Source organism: Dreissena polymorpha, chromosome 15 (assembly GCF_020536995.1).
Source record: "Dreissena polymorpha isolate Duluth1 chromosome 15, UMN_Dpol_1.0, whole genome shotgun sequence".
NCBI lineage: Eukaryota > Metazoa > Mollusca > Bivalvia > Myida > Dreissenidae > Dreissena > Dreissena polymorpha.
Genome location: NC_068369.1, coordinates 44,412,058 through 44,431,843, shown reverse-complemented (window position 1 = coordinate 44,431,843; position 19,786 = coordinate 44,412,058). Strand labels below are relative to the sequence as shown.

Below are 19,786 nucleotides of genomic sequence, written 5' to 3'. Positions count from 1 at the left end.
TTGAAAAACGGCGATATGTTTATAAAAATTTGCCCTAGTAGAAGTATGAAGTCGCTCATTCCAATTCTGCACAAACGTGTCGCTCAATCTTTGTCTTACGACTGATACAAACATATTTTCATTTCCAACATCTTGAAAAAGCCAAGCATCATAAAATCCCAAATTACTTAGTATATCCCTTAATAATGTGCACCAATTTTTCTTGTTAGGATACTCAATACTATCATTTAATAAAGTCAAATAAACTTTTTTGTTAAATTTATTATCTGATATTCTCAAAAGTTTTATCCAGTATTTAATTATATTAATATATCTCCTGCATTGATAATTTACACGGCCAAGTTCACCATATACGAAATCATTTTGAGTGCATCTTTTTACACCAAGTATTTGCTTACAATATTGCAAATGAACCCTTTCAATTGATAAACCTTTGACAAAACCCCACACTTCGCTTCCGTAGTTAAGAATTGGTGTTATGAGTTTATCAAAAAGGCATAGTTTATGACTAATTGGAATGTCTGTAAATTTGTACAAATATTTTTTCAGTTTGAAGATAGCTTTTAGGGCCTGTCCAGCGAGAGTATGTTCTGCGTCACTAAATGAACCACCAGTTGTGAATACAATACCAAGATAGTTGAACCGGTTTACAAAATCTATGATTTGATTATCATATTTAAATATATTTGTTAAGGGGCGACCACCTTTACGAAAAACCATAATTTTAGACTTTTCAGTATTTACCACAAGTTTCCATTTGTGACAATAATCGTATAATAGATCCAAGCCGTTTTGTAATTCTTCAGCGGTATTAGCAAAAATTATCATATCATCGGCGTACAATAAGAGAAACATTTTAAAAGAGTTAACGTCGATACCATTAATGCCTTTCATGTAAAATTCAGCTTCCAAATCGTTAAGATACAATGAAAACAAAAATGGCGATAAACACTGATAATAAACAGCAAACGATGAATGTTTTTGACACCCATTTATTTCAAGTATGCATGCAAAGCCGAATAACTTCGAGAGGGTCCGCTATATACGCTGTTTCATCATAAATTTAACACCCTTTCTGTGTTATAAACAAGAGCTGAAATCGTTAATTTATTAAGATTCATTTATAATAAGCTTTATTGATATGTTCCGTGAACAAAATACTACAATATATTCCATAAAAATCTAATAATATGGAAAAGGAAATTCAATGGCCGGTTTCTAAACAAAAGCATAATCGCCAAGACCGTAGCATCAGTTCAGTGCGTTAGGAACGCGCGCTACTTTTTTCCGCCTTCATTCCTTAATTACTTTCGTTTTTAAACAATTTTTTTTCTATCGTATACAGAATTCTATTTTTCTAAGCAAGATGTAATTTTTAAAACTGAACTCCAAATATAAACGCTACAAATTGGTATTAAGTACGAACATGTCAACCGTAAATCTAGATTCTAAAACTCCAAAACGGTATGATATTTGCAAAAGTTAAAGTTATAACTCGCCGGGCTGTCGAAATCAAAAGAAAAACTTAATATATATTTGTATATCTGTTTACTACGTAACGTAAGCTTTCTAATGATATATAATTTGTCAAAATCGGCCGAGAAATGAAACTATAATTTAACAAAAGACGTGAGTGGGTACATCAAAATGTATAACCTCGGCGCTTCGCTGTACGCTAATTGTAAAAAATGAATAGCCACAACACGTTAAAATGCGCGGTGGTAAAACATAAAATGTGTATTTCTTGTGATTAACTCGCTATAAATCCATTAATAACAACGGGAATATACTAAAAGTTATATTTTTTTTGAAAGAGGAATTAATAAGCAACAAGATAACGTATAAACCAATAAAATCGGATGAATAGTTTTTGCATAAGATCGAATTTACTACAGTAAGGGTCCAATACTCGATTCATCTCCTATCAATATACACTCCGTGGTCTGATATACTGACCAAATAAAATAACACAAGATTCACACCAGATACGACACAGATTCAAAACTCTACATTTTGTCTGCATGGCAAGCCAATTTAGTCCAACAAATTTGATTTACCAGTGAATTCTGAGCTATATTTCTTAAAGCCGAATGCACATTATGTCTAAAATGTGTTTTATGGCTAATTTATGGTATGAACTATCTTCACACAAAGCATCTGGTAAACCTTCAGATATCAATAGCAGAATGTAAATAATAAGTATAATGTACTGTATTGTGGAAGAAATACATGTAGTAAAATAATATGCAAGTATGAAACATTTTTTTGTATTTTATAGCTGTAGCAGTGTTCCCAACTTGAACATCATCGTATGTGTACATATCTGAGGCAGAGCCAGCTTGCCCATCTGACATCTGTTGTGGACAACCGAGTCAGAGCCAGCTTGCACGTCATCTGTTGTGGACATCCGTGTTAGAGCCAGCTTGCACGTCCTCTGTTGTGGACATCTGTGTTAGTGCTAGCTGTACGTCATCTGTTGTGAACATCCGTGTAAGAGCCAGCTTGCACGTCATCTCTTTTGGGCATCAGTATTAGAGCCAGCTTGCACATCTTCTGTTGTGGACATCCGTGTTAGTGCTAGCTTGCACGTAATCTGTTGTGGACATCTGTGTTAGAGCCAGCTTGCATGTCATATGTTTAGGACATCATTAAGAGATAGCTTGCATGTTATTTACTTGTGGACATAAGAATTAGAGCCAGCAATGACAATCTCTGTTGTGGATATCTGTCTTAGAGCCAGCTTGCACGTCATCGGCTGTTCACATCCTTCTAATAACCAGCTTGCACATCATCTGATGTGGAAATCTGAGTCAGAGCCAGCTTGCACATCATCCGTTGTGAATCTCTTTATGATTTTCCTCTTTGCTTAGATTGACACTGTGACTTTAGTGTAATACGTTGCAACCTTAAGCTATTCCTATTGTTGAATAAAAATATTGTGTCATTAAAATATATTTTGTTGGATAATTTGTATGTTGAGTTGTATTGTTTGGTCATTGCAAAGTAACAAGTTATTTTAAGACAAGAAAAAGCTCATCTTTCATCATGTATTTATATTAAAATTCTTGAATGTTAATGAAGGTACAGTTCATATAATTAAAAGCAATTGTAATTAAAAGCAATTGTAATATGATTGCTTGTGTTTCATTGCACAGTCAATACCATCTTGTCTTTATGCTGAAATATAGAACAGATAAATAGAAAACTGTCGTTTAATATGCTATGGGATTGTATATCAACACTTGTATTTTTAGATGACAAAATTGCCATAATTTTTCTCTTTATATTTTATTCCTGCTAAATGGTTGATGCAATAAAGTTTAGTCTTCAATGACTTGTGTTTCTTGTAAAGTTGTAATATTATTTATAATTATTTGTATTTGTATTTGGCTGTAGTATTAGATGCATGCTTTACAAGATACTGTAAATCAACAATATATTGTTTTAGTATGAATAGATAATTTCAGTAGCACAGCCATTAATTTTGCCTTCCACCATCTCCAATTTTGGTTAGACAGTTGCAAGTTACTTGCATTAGTATGAACATCGGTTCAATCAATTAAAGCCAGGCTGTATTGATAAAATAAAAATAAAATTTGGTTTCTTGGGGATTCAAACCAGGGTCTTCTAGAGTTAACTTCTTTACCACTGTGCCATTCTTTGAAATGAAATAATTACATACCAAATTTATAGGTGCTATGGCACTTTGATTGAAACCAAAGTCTTAAAATGACTTAAGTATAATTGCTGTTGTGTTATTATTAACCTTTTCCTGCTCTGAGGCAATTTTAAAATTTCTACATGCAAACATCATAAAACCAGAACAGCCTGCAAGTAACTCGCAATCTGTTCAGGTTTTATTCCTTTTGCTGCTCATCAGTATCCATGGGTTGGAAACAAAGCCTATAAAACTTTAATATAGTAAGAAAGGTCTTAAATTAAATTTATTCTCGAATGTGTCTTCGTGCGTTTTTGAGTGGTACAGGGTTAAATGTCTTGTTTTGTTTTTGATTATCTTTGGTTTATTCAACATATATGAGCCTTGCTCTGTGAAAAAGGGGTTTAATGCATGTGCATTAAGTATCGTCCCTGATTAGCCTGTGCGGTCTGCCCAGGCTAATCTGGAGTGCACATGCATTAAACCCCTTTTTCACAGAGCGAGGCTCATATGTATTAGACAGCGCATTCAAATAATACAATTTAAATCTGAATCTTTTATTTAGTTGCAATACCATAAAGCTTTCTATGTTTGCAGTTTTAGTGAAAACACAAACTTTGAATCAAAGAAGCATATAATGTGTATTACTCATTAAATCAACTTCCACTTTATTCCATACACGTGTTCTACTCTGTGACATTATGTTCTGTCAAAGCTTTTTATTGCAAATTCATTAAACATAAATTTGTAACCTTGGGTATCCAAAAGGAATCCAAATTTTACTAGCCATAGACTTTCCAAAATGCAATTGTTTCTGAGAAGTATTTTTCTCTAGAAGGTGGCAAAACTCCTAAGCAATTCCTTTTTGGGCTAATGGTAGGGCTAATGCGTGTAACACCCATTACAAATCAATAAAGCATGCTTAACAATAGCAGAACTCTTTTGACTTTTAATTATCTTTTCCAGTCTTTAAATCTTTATAAAATTCATTGTCCCACTAACACCATCCTATAAAACAGGTTATGGCTTCCAATTGTTAATCAACTATAAAGCATGAACAAAGGCACAAATATCGCAGTATCTTTTGCAAATGATACAAATGTCCATGGCCTCGATACGACACAAAAAGCAAGATTTCTTGTCAGGCGGTAAGCTGAATCCTCGAGAACATTCGAAAGATTGTCCATTTAATGCGCCACTGGGCCGTTCCTATTTAAATGGGCATCATGCACAGAACTTGGCCATCCAGGGCATATGTCCAAACATTTCAAGTTACTGTCACAGACTGCTTGAAGAACTAAACTGCTGATAAACAAGGTGTCAGATGTTGAAGCAGGACATGCACTGTGGGTTCCATCAACAGTCCAATCATTCTACATCATTGATGAAATCCATAGGCAATGATCTTCAGCTCATGACGAGATTCTGGAAATCTGATGTACTGCTTCATCATTGCTGACAAGACTCTACATGTTGAAATGACTGTGTAATGTTGAGACCCTAAAATACAAAAGTATCATTCATGCTAGAGTTTAGCCATATTAATTATGCTTGATTGCATTGAAAGCTTTAGGCTTATTAAGACATTCTAGAGTCTGTTTTCTGGGAATAATCATTACTTTGTATATATGAAGTCTATGAAGATAAAGAGAACGCTAATAAACAGGGTTGAACCCAAAATGTTCCCATCAATAGGTGAACACCATATCCACTACCCCAGCCTGACAAAGTAAATGAAGTGAAGCTTCTAAGTTATGTCTCATTTGATTGTTAACAAGAGCACCGCCCTGCAGGTTCAGACCTCTCATCTATTTTTTTAAAGGTGAAGGGACCTATCTCAATACTTCAATCACAAAGGAGGGAGAGGTGGGGTGGAGAAGGGTGTATAGTGTGATGGTGTGGTCATTTATTACATTATCTTCCAAAAATGAAAAAAAAATAATAAATATTTGTGTTTTTTAGCCATGTTTAAAAAAAAATGGGTGGGGGTATAGTGTGAGGGTGTGGTCAGTTATTAGATGATCTTTCAAAATGAAAAAAAAAGTACTTTTTTCTTTTTTTGGGGATGGGGCGTGGGGATGGTTTGGGTGGAGTCTATTGTGGTATGTCAGGTAAGAGTTGCTTTGTAACGCTTGTAAAGAAGTTATGGAAATTTTAGCAAAATTTAATAATTTCACCTTGAGAGTCATAGTCATTCAAAGGTCAAGGTAAAATTCAACTTGCCAGGTACAGTAACTTATGATAGCATGACAGTATTTGAAGTTTGAAAGCAATAGCCTTAATACTTGAGAAGTAAAGTAGATCAAAACACAAAATTTAACCATATATTCAAAGTTTCTTAGTAAGAAAAGGACCATAATTCCATCAACATGACAACCAGAGTTATTCAACTTGTCCTGTACTGTCCCCTTCTGATAATTTGCGAGTGTTCCAAGTATGAAAGCAATATCTATGATACTTTAGGAGTAAAGTGAACCAAAACACAAAACTTAACCAAATTTTCAATTTTCTAAGAATAAAAAGGGCACATAATTCTTTCAAAATGCCAGTCAGAGTCATATAACTTTGCCTGCACAGTCCCCTTATGATAGTAATTGTTGCAAGTATGAAAGCAATAGCTTTGATACTTAAGGATTAAAATGGACCTAAACACAAAACTTAACCAAATTTTCAATTTTCTAAGTATAAAAAGGGCACATAATTCTGTCAAAATGCACGCCAGAGTTATCTAACTTTGCCTGCCCAGTCCCCTCATGGTAGTAAGTAAATGTACTAAGTTTTATACTTGATACTTTATGAGAAAAACTTAAAAAACTAAACACAAAACTTAACCGGACGCCGATGCAGACGCAGACGCCAAAATGATGACTGTAGCTCTTTTTTTTTCAAAAAAATAGATGAGCTTATAAATAAAATGTAACATATTGCAAACTTGATTACACGATTTTTCATAAATACTCTTCCAGCTTTTATTTATATATGAAGGCTAGGGCCACTTTCTGCAAGCCTTACAAAAAAAACTAACCATATTTACAATTGTCAAGACTCCTTCACATACAATTTACCTTTGCTTATTCCAATATCCTTTTGCCAACCAACATTGTGCGGTCACGTACCATACATGGTTCCACAGTTGTACAGAATTCCTACAAAATAAATGAAGTATACATTTACAATTCAATTTATTTTTCAAAGAATGTGTAGGTAACTAAATTCACTATACATTAATGTCATAAAATAAATTTTTAACAAGGGCTGTTTGTAAAAGATGCATGCCCCCATATAGGCTGTAAATTGTAGTGGCAGCCATTGTGTGAATACGTTTTTTGGCACTGTGACCTTGACCATTGACCTAGTGACCTGAAAGTCAATAGGGGTCATCTGCGAGTCATTATCAATGTACCTATGAAGTTTCATGATCCTAGGCATAAGTTCTTGAGTTATCATCCGAAAACCATTTTACTATTTCGGATCACCGTGACCTTGACCTTCGACTTAGTGACCTCAAAATCAATAGGGGTCATCTGCGAGTCATGATCAATGTACCTATGAAGTTTCATGATCCTAGGCATAAGCGTTTTTGAGTTATCATCCAGAAACCATTTTACTATTTCGGGTCACCGTGACCTTGACCTAGTGACCTGAAAATCAATAGGGGTCATCCGCGAGTCATGATCAATGTACCTATGAAGTTTCATGATCCTAGGCAAAATCGTTCTTGAGTTATCATCTGGAAACCAAATGGTGGACAGACATACGGACATTCGGACCGACATGTGCAAAACAATAAACCTCCTCTTCTTTGGAAGGGGGCATAAATATTTAATAGATATTTAACAAAAATTAACTTGATTCATCAAATTAATCATTATCGAATAATAGACCAGTTTCACAATATGAACACCGATACTATTTTTAGATATCAATCTATATCACCTGACGCGTCGAATTGCAGAACAAGGCTGAACGTGGAACTGCATTTTCTTTTGCTATGCCAATTGCGTTTAATATCAAGATTTTAATGCGCACTGACACTGGTTACAATTAAGTCAAACATACGCATACAGACAACCATCACATGTCATGCTGTGTTAAGTCAAAAAATTGATAAGTAATTCAAATATAAAAATTATAACACCTAAATAATGATTCAAGGACATAATATTTAGTACTATTAGTGTATATTAATGAATTATATTTAATCTTTATAAATAACAAGAGATGTGTTCATCAGAAACACAATGCCCACTACTGCGCCGCTTTTAATTATACATAAAAAAAATAGCTTTGACCTTGAAGGATGACCTTGACCTTGAACTTCCACCACTGAAAATGTGCAGCTTCATGAGATACACATGCATGCCAAATATCAAGTTGCTATCTTCAATGTTGCAAAAGTTATGGCCAACGTTTCTTTTTTCGGACAGACGGACAGACTGACATACTGACTCACTGACGGACAGTTCAACTGCTATATGCCACCCTACCAGGGGCATACAATTACCAGTTACCCATAAGCATCAGAGTAAATGTGGTCTGAAGACTTAACATTGATTATTGCACAAATCAAAGTCATAAATTAATAGTATACAATACAAAGTATTGTAAGACTACAATTTTCAAAGGTAGGATGTGTACTATTTCATGAATCATAGAACGTGTAAGAGTTGAATAAAGCATCAGACAAAGTCCTATCAAAAAGAAGAAAATGACACAAATGTTTAGCATTAAATTTTTGAAATATTAAAAATATATAGGTATAAAGCACTTTATAATTAGGATAAAACTGGCTAATATCTATACAGTATTTAGTTTCTGACAATCTTTTTGGACAGATGACTTTCAATGTTGACAATATCTTTTATGTTCAGTAAAAGCAACAATTGAGTATTTGGCGTTAAATTATTCCAAGAAACGGCTACGCAATGCTACAACCACGAGAAGCCATGGTCACATGGAGGTGTCATTAATTGTGTTAAATGACCAGATATCTGCAACATGTGGTTTATGACATCACATTGTTATTTAGTATTTGTCTGCACAGTATCTGATCATAAAGAGGTTATGGGTTTGTGCTGAATACAGGGGCATTTAAACGCAAGATCTATCAATAAATAAAATAATTGATTATTCGCCCAAATAATGCGCAAACAAAGAGTGTCAGATAATCCAATAAGTTTTAGACTGTAAATTTACACACACTAAGAATTGAAAGCCATACTTGGAGTGTCAGAATTTGTGCAAAAAAAAGAATACAAACAAGTACTTTAATCAAGAAAATGTATTTCATATATTGGCACTTAAAATAGAAACAAAGTATATATTAAGTAATTAACGCCTATTTCTGACGAAGTCAACTTGTGTTGGCATTATCATTAAGTTGTCGAATGATCAAAAGCAGAGAGATATTGCGATGCACTATTAGAAATCTCTACACTTTAAGCCTCATTCTGGAATTCTGCGAGTCATTTGACTATGCGCTTTTGGCTTATTGTATAAAGGGTCTATTCACTTATAAATACTTTAAAGAAGTAAATTTTCCATCATTCTTCAGCGGCTGCGCTTTCTTAAAGGAAGTTTGGGAGTAAAATAGATCTACTAAAAAAACTTCCAACATACAACACTTTCAAGTGGAGAATTAGCCGCATTTTAGTGGATGATTTAGAAACATGATTAATTTAAAATACATGTAATATCTATTGAAAAGTTAAGTTATCCAGTTATTCTTGCTGCAATGTGGATAAGAATAAAACAAACCAATAGCTGACAAACCTGATATCAGTGATATGTTGACCTTTGAAGTCGAAATTGAGACCTGAAATCTGTCTGTATAGAGGCACAATTTGTTTGGCATATCTTCAACCATTACTGGCAACACACACCTACAAAATTTATATATAAAATATATAAAAACATAAATTTATTTATAATTTTATTTATTAACTTATGACGAAATATTTTAATCTATGTCAGCTATAACGAAACTAAAAACGGATTAAAACCAATACCTTTTTTTAATTAATAGGTCGAAAACAAAAATAAATTTATTAATATATTGACGTTCAATTGAACGAATACAAGACACAAGTACATTACATTACAATAAGTTATTATTTCAGTCACGTTCTGAGAAAACTGGGCTTAATGCATGTGAGTAAAGTGTCATCCCAGATTAGCCTGTGCAGTCCACACTGGCTAATCAGGGTCTGGACGACACTTTCCGCCTAAACTTGATTTTCGGTAAGGAGGGACTTCCTTGAAACAAAAAAATACCATAAAAAGCGGAAAGTGTCATCCATGATTAGCCTGTGTGGACTGCACGAGCTAATCTGGGATGACACTTTACGCACATGCATTAAGCCCAGTTTTCTAAGAACGCGGCTCATTTAATTAACGATTGTCAACATTATGCATATTATCGGATAGTTTTACACAATATTAAAAAAATTCAAATACAAACCTGGTAATACATGTTAATGATTGTATGCAATAAAGTTATTGATCCCAATCTGATCTATTTCCGAATTATCTGCGATTCCATCGAGTAGAATCAATAACCATGCAATTCGCTCTGTCATCTTGAAACGTTATAGGTTATATTACACTAATTCCGATTCCCATAGGGTCCCATTATAAAACTGACAACTTTCACAGCATTTTTCTTGCCTTTTCGACGCATCAATTTTTCCGAACCTGGTATCATTTTAAAGATGGATCTGTCCTCTTCCAATAATTGCAATCAAAAACATACGTCTCGCAACTTCTAAGAAAGTAAATCGCTGTCGAATGAACCCACCGTAGAAAAACGTGTTTCGGAATCCTAATTTCTACAAAAGCCCCACACAATAGAAAACACACCCTCAAAATTTCATCTTTTAAGTTAGCTTCCAATCCAAGGCATCAAAGTACTCCAGACACATACAGGATATTACAAATAACCACAAAAGACATGCCACACATTGTTAAATGGCTTATATTCAAGAAGAGAAAAGGAACTCTTTAGAAATAGGCACTACTTTCGAATGGACCACGGAGGGATACACAATGATTTAGTGTAATGTAACCTATACTTACTGAACGCACTGATTGTGTTGCATTTGTTACAAAGTTTCTGATTGGTTATTTCTAAGTATCGGATCCAATCAAATTTTTCGGGTAACTAAGGATTCTAACATCTAACAACCCCAGATTTGTGCAGTAATTCAATACTTAATTTTCGCGGACGATATTTGTGTTCCGCGCTTTTTGGATCTGGTATTTACTGGATTTTCTCTCTTTAATAGACTTCTTAAAATAGCATTCTACAATCTCCGCGCGATTTTATACACTACTATTTGTACAGAGTAGATAATATTTAGGTTCCGCGCGATTAATTGAGCCCGCTTTTTCTACAGGGTTGAACGATAATTGTTCCGACGGAAAATATGTGAAAGTTCCGCGCTTTTTAGATTTCGATTTGTATGTAGTGTTTTATGGCCATGCTGGCATTGGTTTTTCGCGGAAAGTGAAAGTTCCGCGAAAAATGAGAATCTCGATATTTACTATATAAGTATATGTATATTAGCGGGGGTCCCCTTTGGCTTGCCATACTAATGGGTATAATTGTCTCAGCATTGTGTAATCCACGTGATGAGAAGAATTGTTGAAATGGTATTATACGAATAGAAAATGGATTTATACATTATGTTTTATCATATTGTATAATTTCTTTTTGATATTCTTTACAGAGTTAACATATTTGTATTACTGACGAAAACTGTTCATTAACCCTTTTAAGAAATTCCCAAAATTCAGGACATTGATTTGTATTTGACCTTTAAGTGAGATTTAGACCTTCAAAATATAGAACTGTATCATATGCATTCAATCTAATTGCGTGCGTAAAGCCCAAGTCTCACTTTTGCCGGTAGAGCCCCGGTCCATCCCGGTTTGCTAACGCCGGTCGACCCTCGAAAATCGGGATGATTCGTCGAAAGTTTTAAACGCGGTCACACTATTTCCCGATGCCGCCCAGGTTGAAGCCGGTCAACAACCCGGCAGAGTCCCGGTCAACCCCGTATTAGCTACAGTTTATCCCGGTGAAGCCCCGGCAGAGCCCCGGTTGTCGCCGGTAATGCCCAGGTGGAGCCCCGGTGAAAGCCGGCAGCGTCCCGGCAGAGCCTCGGTCTACCGTAACTCCGCCGGCATCACCGGGGCTATACCGGCATCAGACCCCGGAAGAGCTACGGCAACGCCCCGGTTTAATCGCGGTCGTCGTCGGTAATGTGAAGCGTAGCCCCGGTGAATGCCGGTGGCGTCAAATCAGAGCGCCGGTTTACCGATGTACCGTAGCTATACCGGGACTCTGCCGGCATTCACCGGGGCTCCACCTGGGCACCACCGGCGACAACAGGGGCGTTGTCGTAGCTCTGCCGGGATCCGGGGTGGAGCTACGGTTCCGTATCGGTTGTGCCCGGTGCCGTGCCTGTCATTCCCGGTCCTTCCCGGTGACTCCCGGTTCATCCCGGAGGTATTTAACATTTTAATACTTACCCGGTGGAGCCCCGATTTTCCCCGGTCGTCCCCGGTTCATCCCGGTCGTCCCCGGTGGAGCCAAGGTTCATCCCGGTAGATCCCGGATCACGCACCGTGGCTCCACATGCATCATAGGGAGACTGGGTCTTTAAGTTTTTTATGAAAAAATGTTAAATGTTTAAAAGTATGTCGCCAAAAATGTGTCACATCAAAGAAACATGCATGTACCAGTATCCTTCAGGCAAAACGCGTGTAATGTCATTGTTTTCAATAAACACTTATTATTAAAGTGTGCAATTAAAACCCTATCCACTAAGCTCGCTTCATGTATTCTGAATCGCTTTAGGTATTCCGATTCGAATAATGGTACTAGTAGTATTTTCATCTCGTCAACATTGTTTGAGTATCGAACCGGCTTTACCCTTGTTTGTTTTTCATTACACTTAAAGTGCACATGTATGTCATGGTTGTGTGTGTTTAACATGCGTAGTACTTAGACGTAACCTTTTTTAGTTTGATGGGTGGGTTTCCATGTACCGTTCGCATTTAAGAGCAGTACACACTTAGTAACGCTTTCTTTTTTAAATCTTGGCATCCTCAACGTCTATAACTGGTGTCGGATTACCTGAAAAGTTTGAACATGGTCTTCAGTTTATAGGCAAGTCATTCTGTTTTAGGCATATTCAAACAAAAGTATGTTCTTATGTGTTAAAATAAACATTTAAAAACTGTGTTTATAATACCATAAACTGCCTTATATTTCCCATTCCAGGTGTAAGCGTAAAGTATGTGAGAAAACATTCAAATCAATGTCATCTCTAAACTAATAACTTAAACAATATCATATATTACATACTGGGTCAACTGCAAAAGGATAAAACATGTAAAGTTTTGACCTCTAATGAGAAAAAGTTCTTCAAAACATACGCATCATTTATTCATGACAGTTAATTCGTGTAAAAACACATCACGGAAAAACAATAATCGTGGTTTATATTATATTTTATTGTTAAAATGCGCAAATACTGTTTATTATAAGATAAAATGATATTCGTACATAAAATATATAAAAGGTCAAGTTATTAAACAACACGTTTTGTGGACGGTTTTCCTTCAATAACTTTTTTTATTCTGGCATCTTCGATCTTGGAACAACAAAAAAACGAGGAAAGCGCAAACACCGTCAAGCCGATAGGGCGTATTTATTGAAATGAAATATAGATGTGAAGTGGCTTACCGAGTAAAAATACAGGCTTCTCCTTGGCTTAAATCACGACAACGACGCCCTATTGTGGAAGTAAGTTCCAACTAACCTCACTTAAACCCAGTCAGCTCGTATACGCACGCCGCCCTGCATACAATACATTCTTGTATTCCCATTTTGTTTCAAAACACTTATCGCCGTTCAATGTGGATCAAGGTTTGATCGTTGCTGCTTATCTTAATCACGCACGTAGTCATTGGGGATTTCCATCATTTTCTGAAAACGGTTATATTTAGTTTATCTTTCGCGATGGCATTAAGAAACCAGGGGGGGGGGGGGGGAACCAATGGCGTAATGCCAGATCATTTTCTTTTTAGCGCTATATAAACGGGTTGCGGTCCTTCCACACTACACTATTAAACTGATTGGAAAGCAACTGACGGTAAGTTTGTTCTTTGCTGATTTTACTTTGCTGCTTTGTGGCATTTTTCAGGTGTTATTTTTTTCCGTTGTTTCGTTGAAAAGACTTTCAAATGGGTAAATGGTACATGACAGACATTGTATTTTGATGTAGGCTGCAAAATTAAGCTACACAAATTGAATGATTTTATTAATCTTTAATATGTCAAAAAAGCACATTTCTAAAGATTGTGTATTGCGCATGCGCGCTTTCTAACGCTATAATATTCAAGCTCATGTTTGCAAGACTTTCTATTCAATAGTGTGTATCTGAAATAAATTAATCATGTGATATATGTATTTTGGATTTTTTTAACTATTGTTTAAAGCAAGGCTATATACCAGTTGTTACTTTAGCTCGTAGCAAATCCCTGCCCCCGATACACTCCTTGTGATGCTAGTCGATTAAATATTACTCTTATAATATGGATTTTTTAATTATAATTATCGAGTGATGTTTTGCTGATGACCATATTTATAATTCCAGTAGAGAATTGCCCTAAATTTAATTAAACTAAAGTAGTTTTTACAAACCGATCATTCATTTAAAGCTTGAATATTTTGAAATGTGAATACAGTGGTTACCAGTTTAGCGTATGGGAAGCAACTACGTATGAATACAGTTAAAAGGTAATGGAGGTAACCACTGTGAAGAGTCTGCTTCGTTATAAGTTATGTTTAGCCTCTGATTTATACCTCAGTGTTGACAATGGGCAACGGCAAAAATAGATTGGCGGCGGTAGCGCTATGTTCGGTGGATGCGATGGCAGAGCGGCATGTCCATGGAACCAGCAGCGTTCTTACTAACTTCCTGTTACTTTACGTCGGATGGAGTTAGGGAGCCAGACTGGGCTACACAAGGTACGAAATTGCATTGTGTTGAAGGTTACATGTGAAACGGACGTAAGCCTTCAAATCGCCCAACGTTTTGAAGATCGTGAGCCGGAAGTTATTTCTTAGCATCTTTTGAACAACACAAGTTGCTTTTAACATAATGCCCCTGTCGCTGAAATAAGCGTCAATACTATATTTCTCAAGCTACTCGAGCTTCTAAACAAGTTGATATCTTGTGTTGAAGGTTACATGTGAAACGGACGTAAGCCTTCAAATCGCCCAACGTTTTGAAGATCGTGAGCCGGAAGTTATTTCTTAGCATGTTTTGAACAACACAAGTTGCTGTTAACATAATGCCCCTGTCGCTGAAATAAGCGTCAATACTATATTTCTCAAGCTACTCGAGCTTCTAAACAAGTTGATATCTTTTGATTTCATAAATAACATTCTAATTAGAGGGGCATATCGACTGTACTTCTCTCAAAACAGTTTATTTATGAAACATGCATGTTATCTCTTTACAACCAGATATGTAACTAACCAAATGCTGTATTGATGAAAGAAACAAAAGGTGTAAAAATACGATATTTACGGTATCTTTAAAGTGATTTCTCAATGTAGTTATGTTGTTCTTCGGTTCGGAGCTCTGTTTGCATTGTTAATGAGTCGTTCAACAGTGCATGTTTGCTTTAACTTATGGAAAAATGATGATGATCTATTAGAATTAAAAATAACAGTACTCGTATCTTTTGTTTTTTTATTAGAATTTAAAATAACAATACTCGTATCTTTTGTTTTCAGGGTTATCCCTAGCAACCGATGACAACAACTATCCTCCATAGCACCGAGTAATGCTAACTTTGTCATGCCATAGTCTTGTTAATTATCATGATTACAACCACAATTAAATGGATTGTATGCAGTCCTTTTAATAGAACAATATTCACGTGTTTTTAGTTCCTTATGTATATTAATTTATATTAAAAATACAAACTGATTTGCTTTTAATTTAATGAACGTGTATGAAATATAAAGGTATTATTTACACATGTTTTTTTTCCAGTATCAAATTATTGTTGTTGTCATCATTTCGTCAATAAATATGCATACATGCAAACAGCTTATTGTGTTTTGTTAAGTGAAAGTGTATCCAAACATAATCAACCCTCTAGTATTTTCTTATTTTACTTAAATCTGAAAAGAGAACCCCGAAGGTTATATTAATCTTGGTCCTGTTTTGGGTCTTCATTTGACTACAGGGGAATAAATTGCACTTACGCAGTAGAGGGATACTTTCCGATGTTACCTTCCAGGATTTACACGAATGATCCGTGCCATTTTACAGAAGAATATATTATAAATTATTTTGCTATAATTTATAAGTTTATATGAATCATATTGCTCCTTGGGCGTGGCCAGTTTTGACCCCGAATACTTGTTGTTACCCTCTTTTATAGAGAACCAACATTTAAAATTAATGTTCATATTGAACATGTGACCCTTGTTGCGCGACAAGTTTTAATAATACAGACATGATTTAAAAGCACTTAAAAGGACCTAAAGTTGGTGGTACATTCCAAATATGAAAGCCACGGGCTCTGTGATTTCAGGGAAAAAAAGATTTAGAATGACTTTCATACATTAGTGACAGAGTACCTGTCGATTATGCTACATATCACACATAAAATACCTTGAGCTTTGTGGTTTCAGACTTGAAGATATCGAATTTATTCCATATAAAAGTAAATTTGAAATTGATAGCCTCCGGCGCTAGGCAACTTTTAACTTAAGGGACATACTGTGAACAAACTTCGCAGAAGGACACAATACATACCAAATATTAAATATCCGGGCCCTGTGGTTTCAAAGGAGATTTAAACAAAAATCCTTAAAAATCCACTATGTTAAGACCTAATTCCCTTAATTATCAACGAACCGGAACGATTTGAAAAATGTCAACAATTTTCGTAGAACTAAAACATAACTTTGTAGTTTGGTCAACTTATGCAAATCTAATTTAATGGAGAATGTGTCTTTTGAAGAAAAACATTGATGATGAAAGTCGGCAGCAAAATTTGGTCATGTTCGGCGTCACATATGATTTAAGGCGAGACTACTTGCAAGTTGTCACTGCATGGATCAACATTTACGAACGAATCTGGTTTCTTGTACCACAACAATGTCAAACTTATCTTACCCAACGTCTAAACTCTGCTCTAGCCAAACAATGGCTACCAAGTTACGTAATAAAAAGCACCGAAAAACGTCCCGAAACATCAGAAAGTATCTAGCGTATTTAATAGATGCATTTCACAAGATTCGCATTTGTTTCTCAATTAAGTGATTTTCTAAGTTGATTTTATACATATTTTATTCACTTGTAATTTTTCGTAATAATCTCACTTCAGCCATAATTTGTCTGAATGTGTCTTTCGATGTTGCCACGTGTTCTTTGTTCTTTTATATTGTATAAATAAAATTACCCTCTTTAAATAATTACACTTTTCACTAAAACGAGTTTGCATTACAAGTGTTTATTCTGTATATCTATGTTCAGCCAAAAATGATGAGAACTGCATCATAGATGCATGTATGTGCACTAGCGGTACAGAAAAAGCCACGAGTACATCCGATAGACTTTATGAAAGGCATACAATATTAGCTCGAAACTAATAAAACATTGACCATTTTACTTTTCATAAATGTATTTTTTAATGAATTTGTTGATGTATTAATGTATCGTCAAAATTAATTTTTTAATTGTCCGTACATTATTGTACTGTTGTACCTATTAAAAAGAACATTAAATAAGAAAGCATCGTATTCGGTAAAACATAAATATCTAATTTGAAATACACAACGGTTGCTCATATATATATATATATATATATATGTGTGTGTGTGTGTTACTTGGTTAAGTAAGAAGTATTATTTCATATTAAGACCTAGTTTATGTAAAAAAAATATAAATATTTGTCTTGTTGAAATTGTACGTATTATTACTTTGTATAATCATGATTATTTACTATGTAAACACTGTACGCTTAATTCGTCCACTTGGGCTTTTGGCCTTCTGGATGTAATGTTCAAATAAACTAAACTTGAAAACTATATACAAAGTGTTAATGGAATACAAACCAGAGGTTTGTTACACTCGTGACTAAAATAACCCCTAACCACTTTGTCACAGCCAAAGTATCTACGATCGTTACATGGTAAAAGGGGACACCTAACACAGAGATTAACGAATCTTTGCGCGTTAAACCGTGTCTGTCACATTCACACTTCATGCTTATAAATTAATTATTTCAATTTTCTATTCAGTTGCTTGAGAAATGTGAAAGAAGTGTGCTACACAAACTAAGAACCGTTTATGCTCCTGCGATTGGGATTGATGAAATTTTTAAATAAATTGGTACAAATGATTATCAATACGATCTAACGCGGGCAACTATCGCTGAAAGTTCAAGTGTAAAGTGTAAAGTAAATTGTTCGAGTTCATGCATCGTCCTTATATGGTTAAAATGAAAATATGTAAGAGACCGACCAATTCTTCATCGTGATTGATTGGATTCCAAAAACAAATTGTTGCAATTGATATTTTAATCACGACGGCAGATTGATGCAACAACAATGGTCTGATTGTAGGTTGCTCGCTTAAAGGCCAAAAAACCTACACTCTATTTACCTTCTTATCAATTTTTGCAAATATCAGTGATAAAGGTGCACATTAAGACTGTCGCAAGCACTTATTTCAATGTAATGGCACACATTGTTTTTGTTTCATATTATATTATATAAATATATCCACTAAAATATCAATTCCAATTTAAGTAAAAAAAAAGCTAAAACATACGAAAACATACGTTTCTTCAGATTAGTTCTTGTCACAGTCACAACTTTACCATATGTTCAATTGCAACTTCGCAATTGTGATCTGGCGAAATGATCACGTGAGGCCCCTTACCATCGTTTTTAACTTGTGGCTGCTAGGAAGCAAAATTGAGACCCTATTTGTACTTAGACGATTCGGGTTCACGATAACGTGCACGATCTGTATATCTCTGTATTAGTTACATATATTGTAGTACAACTGTACAGGTGTTTTAGGGTCATTGTTAGCACAATCCTTTTAGCAGGATTATGTCCCCTTTTTACAATAAGGTTAAGGTTTGCAAGATAAAACGCAGGATTAGGTTTACGTGAAACATGTGCTATCTTTGAAACGGAAATTCAATACAAACTTCACACAAGTATTCGGTATCATTATGGGCGTTATCGTAATGCCCTAGTAAACGCAAACGTCTCCATTTAACTGTTTTAAATGAGGTTTTCAAATGAAACTTTGCACATGTGTTCGGATTCATAATATGAGGTCACAAACCAAGGCCGATTACTATGAACATGAGTAGAATTATTACCTATTTTGCCCTATTTCGGGGTCTAAATTATTATTCTCGGGGCCTACATCTGTCAACAGCTTTTCATCAGGACTATGTCCTACTTTGTAGTTATGCAATTCAATCTTTCCACATACCTTTGGGATCATCATGCGAGTTTAATGAAAAAAGCCAAATCTATGGCCTGCATTTTAGCAGAATTATGTCCTTTGTTTACTTAACAATTGAGGTAAACGTTTGCGTGCACTAGCTCCATATCTCTATATATATTACAGATAGTGAAATAAACATTTATACGTCTTACGGGGTTTCATTAACAGTCACTGACCAAGACCTGAAAATGTTACCAGCCCCTAAGCATGAGTATCGCCCATTTTTACAGCATTTTATTTTAAAATGTATATTTAATTCAACATTAGACAAACTAAAATACTTGATAAGTTCCTTCACATTAAAAGATCCGTTTGCGTATAAAAATATGCTGTTTCGTTAATAATTATCCATGAGATCTCAGTTTGATGTTACCAACGTAATTAACCACTTTTTATTTTAATTTATATGTATTTATTTAAAAAAAAACGAAATAGGAACTCTTTCTTAATGCTGACTTATTCTTGAAATGTACGTTGTTTTCTCGGGAAAATAGGACACAAGATGTAAACAATACAATTCGAACAACACCAATTTAATTTATTTTAAGAAAATGTAAAATATTAT

At 35.0% G+C, this 19,786-nt stretch overlaps 2 long non-coding RNA genes across 3 annotated transcripts; one reads left to right on the top strand and one right to left on the bottom strand.

Annotated features, from left to right (window-relative positions):
- Positions 1-4,595: 4,595 nt before the first annotated feature.
- Positions 4,596-13,634, bottom strand: LOC127859909 (uncharacterized). Of its 2 annotated transcripts, none has more exons than XR_008039523.1 (5): positions 13,410-13,634; positions 12,191-12,797; positions 9,431-9,540; positions 6,724-6,804; positions 4,596-5,158 (listed from the first exon to the last, which is right to left on the bottom strand). It is a non-coding gene; the product is annotated as an uncharacterized LOC127859909 (long non-coding RNA). The 2 variants fall into 2 exon arrangements; XR_008039524.1 differs by having other exon boundaries at positions 12,677-12,797; positions 13,410-13,630.
- A 34-nt stretch (positions 13,635-13,668) lies between these two features.
- On the top strand, positions 13,669-15,791 carry LOC127859907 (uncharacterized). The gene is made up of 3 exons (XR_008039520.1): positions 13,669-13,818; positions 14,537-14,696; positions 15,471-15,791. It is a non-coding gene; the product is annotated as an uncharacterized LOC127859907 (long non-coding RNA).
- The last annotated feature ends 3,995 nt before the right edge of the window (positions 15,792-19,786 follow it).